Genomic DNA, 11,273 nt, shown 5'->3' with positions numbered 1-11,273 from the left:
TCTACCCTGGGGACATGCTGGTGTCTCTACCCTGGGGACATGCTGGTGTCTCTACCCTGGGGACATGCTGGCGTCTCTACCCTGGGGACATGCTGGCGTCTCTACCCTGGGGAGATGCTGGCGTCTCTACCCTGGGGAGATGCTGGTGTCTCTACCCTGGGGACATCCTGGTGTCTCTACCCTGGGGACATGCTGGTGTCTCTACCCTGGGGACATGCTGGTGTCTCTACCCTGGGGACATCCTGGTGTCTCTACCCTGGGGAGATGCTGGTGTCTCTACCCTGGGGACATGCTGGTGTCTCTACCCTGGGGAGATGCTGGTGTCTCTACCCTGAGACGATGCAACCACAGTCAGCAGCAGGAAGACGGCCGGGAGCTGAGGGGCTGTGACTCCTACCCCGGCTTTAATAGAATTTACTCAATGGTAAGTTTCTCTGCTGCAGTTCGGACAATGGCAGCACTGGGCGCCAGCTCGCCCGTTCCTGGAGATCTGACAGCTGACACTGCACCCTCGCAGGCCCTCTCCGGAGCCCCGCGGAGGCCCCTTGCACGATGACGTCTTTCCTGTCCTGGATGGGCAGGTGACGTCAGGAATCTGGTGGCCTCCCCCCCCCTCCCCGCCCCACTCCACAGCACCCGTGGAATTCAGCCGTCAAGCCTGGGGGAGCTGAGATCCGGTGCGTGCCACAGGGCGGGCGGAGGTGGAAGCCACGGGTGGAATCCGGAAGGCAGCCTGCTTCCCACAGCCCTGAGCTGCGGAGACTCACGGGGGCCTGAGTGGCAAGTCCCGGGTCCAACTCACTGCAGGCCGATCCTTCGTGATGCAAGCTGGTTCGCCCTCCTCCGCGGCGGCCAGAGGCCTCACTGCGCCTCCCAGCCACAGGGGGCGCCCTTTAAAGAAGCCTCCGCGGCGCTCAGAGGCCTCACTGCGCCTCCCAGCCGTACGGGGGCGCCCTTGAAAGAAACCTCCGCGGCGCTCAGAGGCCTCACTGCCCCTCCCAGCCGTACGGGGGCGCCCTTGAAAGAAACCTCCGCGACGGCCAGAGGCCTCACTGCCCCTCCCAGCCGTACGGGGGCGCCCTTGAAAGAAGCCTCCGCGGCGGCCAGAGGCCTCACTGCGCCTCCCAGCCGTGCGGGGGCGCCCTTTAAAGAAACCTCCGCAGACATTTCTTCCTTGACAACGGCCAAAGTTCTAGGAACCCTGGAGTCTGGCGCCACCCTGAAAAGTGAGGGAAATGACCCCAAACGGGCCCAACTGGGCTGCGAGAGGAGAACCAGGAGGGGCCCGACCCTGGAGAGGGGCTTGGAGCTCCCCTCTGTCGAAGGACCCCTCCTGCCCAGGCGCCTGCGGGCACCACCAGGCGAACAGCCCGACTCGGCTCTCGGAAAAGGGGCTGGACGCGCCTTAAAGTTAAAGTGGAAATATTTCCACCCAGCACTTCCTTCTGGAAACTCATCCAAGGAGAGCAATCAGAGGTGTGTGCGGAGATTCATATCGCAACAGCGTTGTTTGTAATCGTGGAAAATACTGGAGACGTCTAGACGTTTAAAACAGAGGATGCATCATATGAGTTACTGTACGTCACTCGTCGCATATCAAGCAGGCATTAAAAATAACGCTGTAATGTGCGCAAGGGCGTCTGAACAAAGGTATTCCTTACGGTGCGATTTGTAACAGAAGACTAAGATAAATGTCTGCTCAGAGCGAATCACTTAAATCAATTACAATATGCAGTCTATGCAGTGGCACAGGCTGAAGCCATCAAATATGAGGGTTCTGTAAAGGTCCCAACTTGGAAGAACGGAGTTATATAAAACACAGTGCTACCTTGTGTGTGTGCGTGTGCGTGCATGTGTGCGTGCGTGTTCACGTGTGTGCATGTGTACATGCACATGCAGGTCTATATGCTTGTGTGTGTGCACGCGTATGTGCACGTGCATGCATGCATGTGTGCATGTGCATTTGTGTCTGTGCGTTCACATGTGTGTGTGTACATGCACATATAAGTCTATATGCTTGTGTGTGTGCACATATGCAGGTCTATATGTCTGCGTGTGTGTGTGCATGTGCGTTTGTGTGTGTGTGCATTCACGTGTGTGTGTGTACATGCACATGTAAGTCTATGCTTGTGTGTGTGTGTATGTGCACATCTGCAGGTCTATATGTCTGCTTGTGTGTGTGCGTGTGTGTGCGTGTGTGTGCATGTGCGTGCACGCATGTGTGCATGTGTGTTTGTGTGCATTCACGTGTATGTGTGTGTGCATGCATATGTAGGTCTATATGCTTGTGTGTGTGCGCCTATGTGCGCATATGCAGGTCTCTGTATGTGTGTGTGTGCATGTGTGTGTGCATATGCAGGTCTGTATAAGTGTGTGTGCATATGCAGGTCTATATGTCTGCATGTGTGTGTGCACGTGTGTGTGCATATGCAGGCCTGTATGTCTGCATGTGTGTGTGCATGCATATGTAGGTCTATATGCTTGTGTGTGTGTGCGCGTATGTGCGCATATGCAGGTCTGTATGTCTGTGTCTGTGTGTCTGTGTGTGTGTTTGTGCATATGCAGGTCTGTATGTTTATGTGTGTGTGCATATGCAGGTCTGTATGTTTATAAGTGTGTGTGTGTGCATATGCAGTCTTGTATGTTTGCGCGTGTGTATGTGCGCATATGCAGATCTGTATAAGTTTGTGTGTGTGTGTGTGTGCGTGCACACGCATATGCAGGTCTGTATGTTTACAAGTGTGTGTGTGTGTGTGTGCATATGCAGGCCTGTATGTTTGTGCGTGTGTATGTGCGCATATGCAGATCTGTATGTTTGTGTGTGTGTGTGTGCGCGCACACACACATATGCAGTTCTGTATGTTTATAAGTTGGTGTGTGTGTGCACACACACGCATATGCAGGTCTGTATGTGTGCATGTGTGTGCACTTGTTCCTGTACAGACTATCTTTGCATTTTTTATTACTGTTTTGAGATAGAGTCTGGCTCTGTCTCCCAGGCTAGAGGGCAGTGGTATGGTCATGACTCACTGCAGCCCTGCAGCCTTGACCTCCCGGCTCAAGCAATCCTCCTACCTTGGCCTTCCAAGACGCGGGGATTATGGCCGCGGCACCACGCCCAGCAGAGACTATCTTTAGAAAGACCTTTTGGAGCAGGTGGCCACGGCTGCCTGCAGAGGGCTAATGCGGAGACACTGTGGCCAAAACAACAAAGAAGAGACTTCTTTTCCTCCCTGCTGTGTACTTTATACTCCACACTTTTAAACCACAGGCATGCCTTACTTTGGGAACATAAAAGCAAAAACCTAAAATAACAGGAAGACCGCAGAGCCCAGTGCACACAGATGTTGTCCTGGGGTGAAAGCATTCTGGCTGTGGTGGGAAACGGCCGTGCTACCAGCCCCCGCGTCCTCTTCTGTAAAACATACAGGCCAGGTGCAGTGGCTCACGCCTGTAACCCCAGCACTTTGGGAGGCTGAGGCGGGTGGATCATGAGGTCAAGATATCGAGACCATCCTGGTCAACATGGTGAAACCCCGTCTCTACTAAAGATACAAAAAAAAAAAAATTAGCTGGGCATGGTGGCGCGTGCCTGTAATCCCAGCTACTCAGGAGGCTGAGGCAAAAGAATTGCCTGAACCCAGGAGGCGGAGGTTGCGGTGAGCCGAGATCGCGCCATTGCACTCCAGCCTGGGTAATAAGAACGAAACTCCATCTCAAAACAAAACAAAACCAAAAAGAAAAACATCCAATTTCAGCTTGGAAATAAAGTTGTGGGGTTACAGCTCTTCATCTCTGATTCTGCAACCTCAGCACCTACCATTTCCTATTTTTTTTTTTTTTTGAGATGGAGTCTTGCTCTGTCGCCCCGGCTGGAGTGCAGTGGTGCAATCCCGCTCACTGCAACCTCCACCTCCTGGGTTCAAGCAGTTCTTCTGCCTCAGCCTCCTGAGTACCTGGGACTACGTGACCACCACTACACCTGGATAATTTTTGTATTTTTAATAGAGATGGGGTTTCACCATGTTGGCTAGGGTGGTCTTGAACTCCTGACCTCATGATCTGCCCACCTTGGCCTCCCAAAGGGCTGAGATTACAGGCATGAGGCACTGTGCCAGGTCCCAGTTTTAGGTTTTCTGAGGAGTTGTGGAGACTGTACAGAGTCCTCCCAGCCCCCATCCCACGTCCCTGTCACTAACCTCTTCTGTTGCCACAGGACATTCGTCATGGTTACGGATGCATCACTGCGAACCCACATTTCGGTCATGAGTTATTAGCTTCCTCGAAGTCCTTTTTCCATCCCAGGCTCCCCTCCGGGACCCCCTGTGACCTTTGGTCGTCATGTCTCCCTGGGCTGCTGGTGGCTGTGACCATTTCTCAGACTGGCCTGGATTTGATGACCTTCACAGCTTTGAGGGGGACTGGCCAGGCGTCCTGTGCACACTGGCTCTGTTGGGATTTCTCCGGTGCCTTGCTCCTGATGAGCCTGGGGCGTCCAGAGGTAAGGGGGTGTCTCTCATGCCATATTGGGGGCCCCTGTTATGGACCAGACATCATGGCCGATGTGGACCTTGATTCCCAGCTGAGGTCTGGCTGCCGGGTTTCTCCCCTTTAAAGTGACTGTTCCCCCTTTCCGTCCTGTGCTCCTCGGAGTCGCCATGCAGAGCTCCATCCCTGTTCCCAGTGAAGATGGCGAGAGTGGTCACCGTGGGCGTGCTACCCAGAGGGAGCGGTGCTGTGGACTGTCCTGGCCCCGTCCTTCCCATGGCTGCACCACCAAGGCATTACTGCCCTTTTTGATGCCCTTGGCTCTCCAGCCTGGTTCTTTATCTGTGACTTTCACTGCATGTCCTGGGGGTAGAGTTCCAGAAAGGGTGGCCCATCCTCTTCTGTGTGTCGAAGGAAAAGTCAGGCTGAACATCGTTATTTAGGCCTTTGGGGGAAATTTTTTGAGTCCTCTGTATGCAAGAATCAAGGTGTATAATTCAGCAGCTGAAATCTCCATACAACGTTCATGTCTGGAAATGAATTGTAACATACGTGCGAGTTAAGGAAGGTGACTTTTTAATGCCCGTCTGTTCCGCTTCTCTGAAGGGTAATTTCTACCATGTTTAGCCGAGGCTGCAGGGTCACGTCACATTTTTCCTTTTGCTGAAGTTCATATTTATTTGAATTCTAATGGGCGTTTATCACCCTCTCCATTTGGAATGACACGGTCAGGGCCTACCGAGTTTCCACATCTGCACCTGGTTCCTTATTTATATGAGATTCTCCAAAGGCAGATGCTATGGAGCAGGAAATTGGTTTTGGAGCAGCCTTCTTCCATGAATTTTCAAGGCGACCGTTGTATCAGATGCCTACGGGTAGAAACGGAGGGTCTTAGTCCGTCTGCTGCAGCTGTAATGGAATATCACAGACTCGGTAATTTATAAAGACAAGACATTTCTTCTGCTCCTGTTCCTGGAGGCTGGAAACTCCATGGGCCTCTGGTGTGGTCATCCTGGTGGTGAGGGCGGAAGACGAGAGGGTCAGTGAGTGCAGTGAGAAGAGAGAGTACGGGGGGCTGGGCTCAACTCATAACGACCCACTCCTGCCATAAGGAACCCACTCCCACCATAACGAACCCACTCCCAACATAACTAACCCGGTCCCATCATAACTAACCCGGTCCCATCATAACTAACCCGGTCCCACCATAACTAACCCGGTCCCATCATAACTAACCTGGTCCCATCATAACTAACCCACTCCCACCGTAACCAACCCACTCCCACCCTAACTAACCTGCTCCCGCCATAACTAACCCGGTCGCATCATAACTAACCCTGTCCCATCATAACTAACCTGGTCCCATCATAACTAACCCACTCCCACTGTAACTAACCTGGTCCCATCATAACTAACCTGGTCCCATCATAACTAACCCGCTCCCACCGTAACTAACCCACTCCCATCATAACAAACCCACTCTCACTGTAACTAACCTGCTTCCACCGTTAACTAACCTGCTCCCACCTTAACCCGCTCTCACCATAACTAACCCACTTCTATCATAACTAACCCACTCCCACAAGAATGACATCTATTCATTTATGAGGGTACAGCCCCAGGACCTAATCACCTCTTAAAGGCTCCACTTCCTAACACCGAGAGGATGGAACTAAATTTGCCCGTGAGTCCCCGAGGGGATGAACACTCACACTATTAGCGCAGAGGCTTCCTGTGAGGAGAGGTGTCCCTGCTCAGTCAGGGTGCTGAACCCCGGCCGGGCCCTCTCCGGGGCAGGCAGGGGACACGCCAGGTGTCAGCAGTGTTTCCATGGTGCCCGTTCCCTCCTGAGGCCTGCGGTGGTAGGATGCTGAGAGGGGTCTGGGGCAACTGACACAGCTCTGCGGGGTACCCTGGTTGCTGGACCCTTAGGGTCTGGGGCCCTCGTCCCTCGTCCCTCCTGGACTCCAGAGGCAGGGTCTGCTGGAGGCTGGTGCATGGGCTTTTGAGTCTGGAGAGCCTTGGACTGAGCCCCGCTGTCCCTGGTGTCATGCAGGTGCATCTGTGTCCCTGGAGGGTGAGCATGAAACGAGGCGACAGCAGACCTAGCCCAGTGCCAGTCACTTAATAGGCGGGAATACATGCAGGTGTCCTCAGGAGAGGTGCAGGGACCTGCCCAGCCCCCAGTGTGGGGTGCCGATGGACCCTCTGCGGCCACATGGCACATGCCAACTCCAGCCCTCCTGGTGCCTGACCCAGCCCCCTGCCAGGGATGGAGGGATGGAGGGTGCCATGCAGGCATGGCCTGGTCACTGCATGAGGGACGGCTGGACAGGGCTGGGGTCTCAGCGCTCAGTGGGTAAGGAGGGGGAACTGACAGACCCAGGGTTCCAAACCCCCAGGGCAAGCTCCATTGAACTTCATTCACAAAGCCCAAAACATAAAATTAAGAATCTCGAGATCCTTGCAGTCCGACTGCAGGACTTCTGGGCATGGAGGGAGCCTCTGACCGTCAGACGCAGCTGTGCATGACTCGAGGGAGGGACAGTGAGTCACAGCGCTGAGGGCTGGGGCTGCTCCAGCAGCCTTACCCTAATGGGACAGCGCCGTCGTTGTGATTCCCATTCTACAGAGCAGGAAACTGAGGCACAGACGGCTGGGTAGCTTTCCCAGGGTGCTTGGGAGGGAGACAGAGAGCCAGGCTCACATCCAGGTGTCCGGCTCTGCTAAGATCCATGCTGGCCACGCAGTGAGCTCAGTGTCGTCATCACCATCCTCCATGTCAGCCCCACAAGGAGGACACTGCCCACGGTCCCAGCCTCCCGCCGCCAGCAGAAGAGGGAGATTTGATAAAGAAGGAATGGGTCTCAGAGTCCCCGGCTCTGGGCCCTGAGGGAGGGGCTCAGAAACGGCGCTTCCAGGGTGCTGGAAGGAGGGAGGCAGCTGCCAGAGTCACTGTCATGGTCTATGCAAAGGATGACACCACAGCGCCCTCAATGACCTTGGCCAGTCTTTCCAGGGGACTCCCCGCCTGGCTCAGCTGAGGACTTGCCCGGCAGCAGCCCATCCTCACCCTCGGCAGAGCTGGGGCCTGGGCAGCTCCCCGTCTCCTTCCAGAGGGGCTCAGATGTCCTCGGGCACTGAAGGTCAGCGCAGGTCCCCCCATCTCCCCAGCCCGGGGTGGGGGTCCCCTGCGTGAGTGCCGGAGTCAGCACCCTGCGGCGGGGAGGAGCCCTTCCCTGGCAGGCGGGAGGGTGCCCGCTGCAGCCCCGTGTGCGGGGAGACTCACCACGTTGACAGCGATGGCTTCTCTTCAACACTTCCAGGACCTGGCATTGATTTCCTCGTCCACAGGCAGAAGGACGGGGTTCTGGAGCGCAGAGGCAGAAATCCAGGTGGTGGCCGCTGACCCTGAGCTTGGGGCGGGAAGGGAGCCCTGGAGCCCACGGGTGGTACGAAGGTGGAGAGGACACAGAGCTGCCCCAGCCCCAGGCCCTGCTCACCTCCCAGCGCCGGGCACGGCCCCACCCAGGAACCCACAGGCCAAGACGGGGCTCTCCAGGGAATGAGCCCACCCTCCGGGCGTCCCGCTGGGGACTGGCCAGACTGGGCTCCGACCACACCGGGTCCAGCCTGGACCATTCCCAGGAGCAGAGGCTGGGGACGCTGGGAGCCGGGGGAGGGGGGCCCAGGAGCATCCCCAGGACCATCTGCCCAATGTGGACAGAGACACACACACCAGCAACGTAACAACACAACAACCACACGACCCCAACACAAACCGCACCACAACATAACACAAAACCACCACACACCATACCATCAACATAACACAAACACCAAACACCACACCACAACATAACACAAAACACCACCACATACCACACCATCAACATAACACAAAACACCACACACCACGCCACAACTAACACAAAACACCACACACCACACCACAAAATAACACACCACCACACACCACGCCACAACATAACACAAAACACCACCACACATCACACCATCAACATAACACAAACCACCGCACACCACACCACAACATAACACAAAACACCACCACACACCACACCATCAACATAACACAAAACACCACCACACACCACACCACAACATAACACAAAACACCACCACATACCACACCATCAACATAACACAAAACACCACACACCACGCCATAACATAACACAAAACACCACCACACATCACACCATCAACATAACACAAACCACCACACACCACACCACAACATAACACAAAACACCACCACACACCACACCATCAACATAACACAAAACCACCACACACCACACCACAACATAACACAAAACACCACCACACACCACAACATCAACATAACACAAAACACCATACACCACACAACATAACACAAAACACCACCACACACTACATCAACATAACACAAACCACCACCACACACCACACCACAACATAACATGAAACACCAGCACACACCACATCAGCATAACACAAAACACCACACACCACACCACATCAACATAACAAAACACCACACACCACACCACAACATAACACAAAACACCACCACACACCAAACATCAACATAACACGAAACACCACCACACACCAAAACACAACACAAAACAACCCCACACACCACATCATGAACATAACACAAAACACCGCCACACACCACACTACAACGTAACCACACAACAACCACACACCACACTGCAATGCTTTGACAGCAGCACCACAACACAACACCCCGTGTGGTTCTGTCACGTGCAGTCAAGGGCACCCTGCCTGGCCCCTCTGGTCTCCTCTCTCCTCCCCTCCTCTCTGCTGCCTTCCCTTCCCCCTCCCCTCCCCTCCCCTCCCCCTATTTCATTAGTCCAGGGCTGCCTGGGGGGGGATCACAGAGATACCTGCCCATCCCCCCAGAGGCTTGGGGTCGCCCCACCTTTCTCTCCCCAGCCTGGGTGCCACCTCTTCTCGTGCATCCCCATCCTTTAGAAGCAGAGGGGGCCGATCCAAGATGGCCGACCACTAACAGCTCAGGATTGTAGCTCCCAGTGAAAGCTCAGAGAACGAGACGACGCCACATCATTAGACGAATTTTCATCACTCACCGATCAGCCAATTCCCAGTGGAGGAGCCCCACGGGTCGCCAGCGCGACTCTTGTGGACGCCGCAGCACTTTTGCCGGCGTCTCGGCGCAGCAGCTCTTCATGTAGAGCCAACGGGACTGCTTCCCCTACTGACTGGAGTTTGGAGCTCCGGGAAGTCAGAGCCTCTTGTTGCGGACTCAAGAGGGAAGCCAGACCAGAGATTCCCGGGCAGAAGAGCACCATCAGTCTTACCGCTGCTATTTAGGCTGCCACAGTGGGTTGCTTGGATCCCAGCACTGGGAATCAATACGTCGGACGTCAACTCAGAAAACTAATTAGAAAGGCGGTTCATCTACAATGAAGGGAAAAAAACAACCTAAGAAGGCTGAGTATACTCAGAATCAGAACCCATCAGCAACGGAACAAGCCCTGATGGAAAAGGACTCATCAGCAACCGAACAAGCCCTGATGGAAAAGGACTCATCAGTAATGGAACAAGCCCTGATGGAAAAGGACTGTGTTCCATTATCTGAAGTAGGCTTTAAAAGGTGGATGATGAGAAACTTCTGGGAGTTAAAGGAACTTGTTCTAACCCAATGTAAAGAAACTAAGAACTTGGAAAAAAGGTTCGATGAAATGTTGAAAAGAATAGACAATATAGAGAGGAATACAAATGAACTTATGGAGTTGAAAAATACAACACGAGAACTTGGTGAAATATGTACAAGCTTAAACAGCCGAATGGATCAAGCAGAAGAAAGGATATCAGAGGTCGAAGACCAACTCAATGAAACAAAACGACAAGACAAGAATAGAGAAAAAAGGATAAAAAGGAATGAGCAAAGTCTCCAAGAAATACGGGACTATGTGAAAAGACCTAATATACGCTTGATTGGTGTACCTGAATGTGACGGAGAGAATGAAGTCAAGCTGGAAAATACTCTCCAGGACATTATCCAGGAAAATTTTCCTAATTTAGCAAAGCAGGTCACTATTCAACCCCAGGCAATACAGAGAACACCACAAAGATATTCCTCAAGAAGACCAACCCCAAGGCACATAATCATTAGATTCACCAAGATCGAAACGAAGGAGAAAATATTAAGGGCAGCCAGAGAGAAAGATCAAGTCACCCATAAAGGTAAGCCTATTAGGCTTACAGCAGATCTCTCAACGGAAACCCTACAAGCTAGAAGAGAGTGGGGGCCAATATTCAATATACTTAATCAACAGAACTTTCAGCCCAGAATTTCATATCCTGCCAATTTAAGCTTTACATTTGAAGGAAAAATAAAATCTTTTAGGAACAAGCAAGTACTCAGAGATTTTATTACCACCAGGCCTGCTTTACAAGAACTTCTAAAAGAAGCATTATACACAGAAAGGAACAACCAGTATGACCCTTTCTAAAAATACACCAAAAAGTAAAGAGCATTAACATAAAGAAGAATTTTTATCAATGAAAGGACAAAATAGCCAGTTAATAACAAATGGCAGCAACCCTAAATTCAAATCGACCAAATCTCCCAATCAAAAGATACAGACAAAATCTAACGGTATATCCAAAGATATACATAGACTCAAAATAAAGGGTTGGAAAAAAAAAAAAAAACGTACCAACCAAATGGAGAGCAAAAATAAATAAATAAGAAGCAGGAGTTGCAATTTTCACATTTGACA

General features: G+C 52.6%; 1 long non-coding RNA gene across 2 annotated transcripts; it reads right to left on the bottom strand.

The window, feature by feature from the left end:
* Window positions 1-9,287, bottom strand: LOC118144399 (uncharacterized). 2 transcript variants are annotated; one of them, XR_013522422.1, is made up of 4 exons: window positions 7,778-9,287; window positions 6,201-7,165; window positions 4,200-5,500; window positions 2-3,545 (listed from the first exon to the last, which is right to left on the bottom strand). It is a non-coding gene; the product is annotated as an uncharacterized LOC118144399 (long non-coding RNA). The 2 variants fall into 2 exon arrangements; XR_013522421.1 differs by lacking the exon at window positions 7,778-9,287 and having other exon boundaries at window positions 1-3,545; window positions 6,201-7,770.
* Window positions 9,288-11,273: the final 1,986 nt, after the last annotated feature.

The sequence above is a fragment of the Callithrix jacchus genome, chromosome 9 (genome assembly GCF_049354715.1).
Source record: "Callithrix jacchus isolate 240 chromosome 9, calJac240_pri, whole genome shotgun sequence".
In the NCBI taxonomy this organism is placed as follows: Eukaryota; Metazoa; Chordata; class Mammalia; order Primates; family Cebidae; genus Callithrix; species Callithrix jacchus.
Note: the sequence above shows the minus strand (reverse complement) of the source record. Positions and strands in the feature narration are given on the sequence as shown.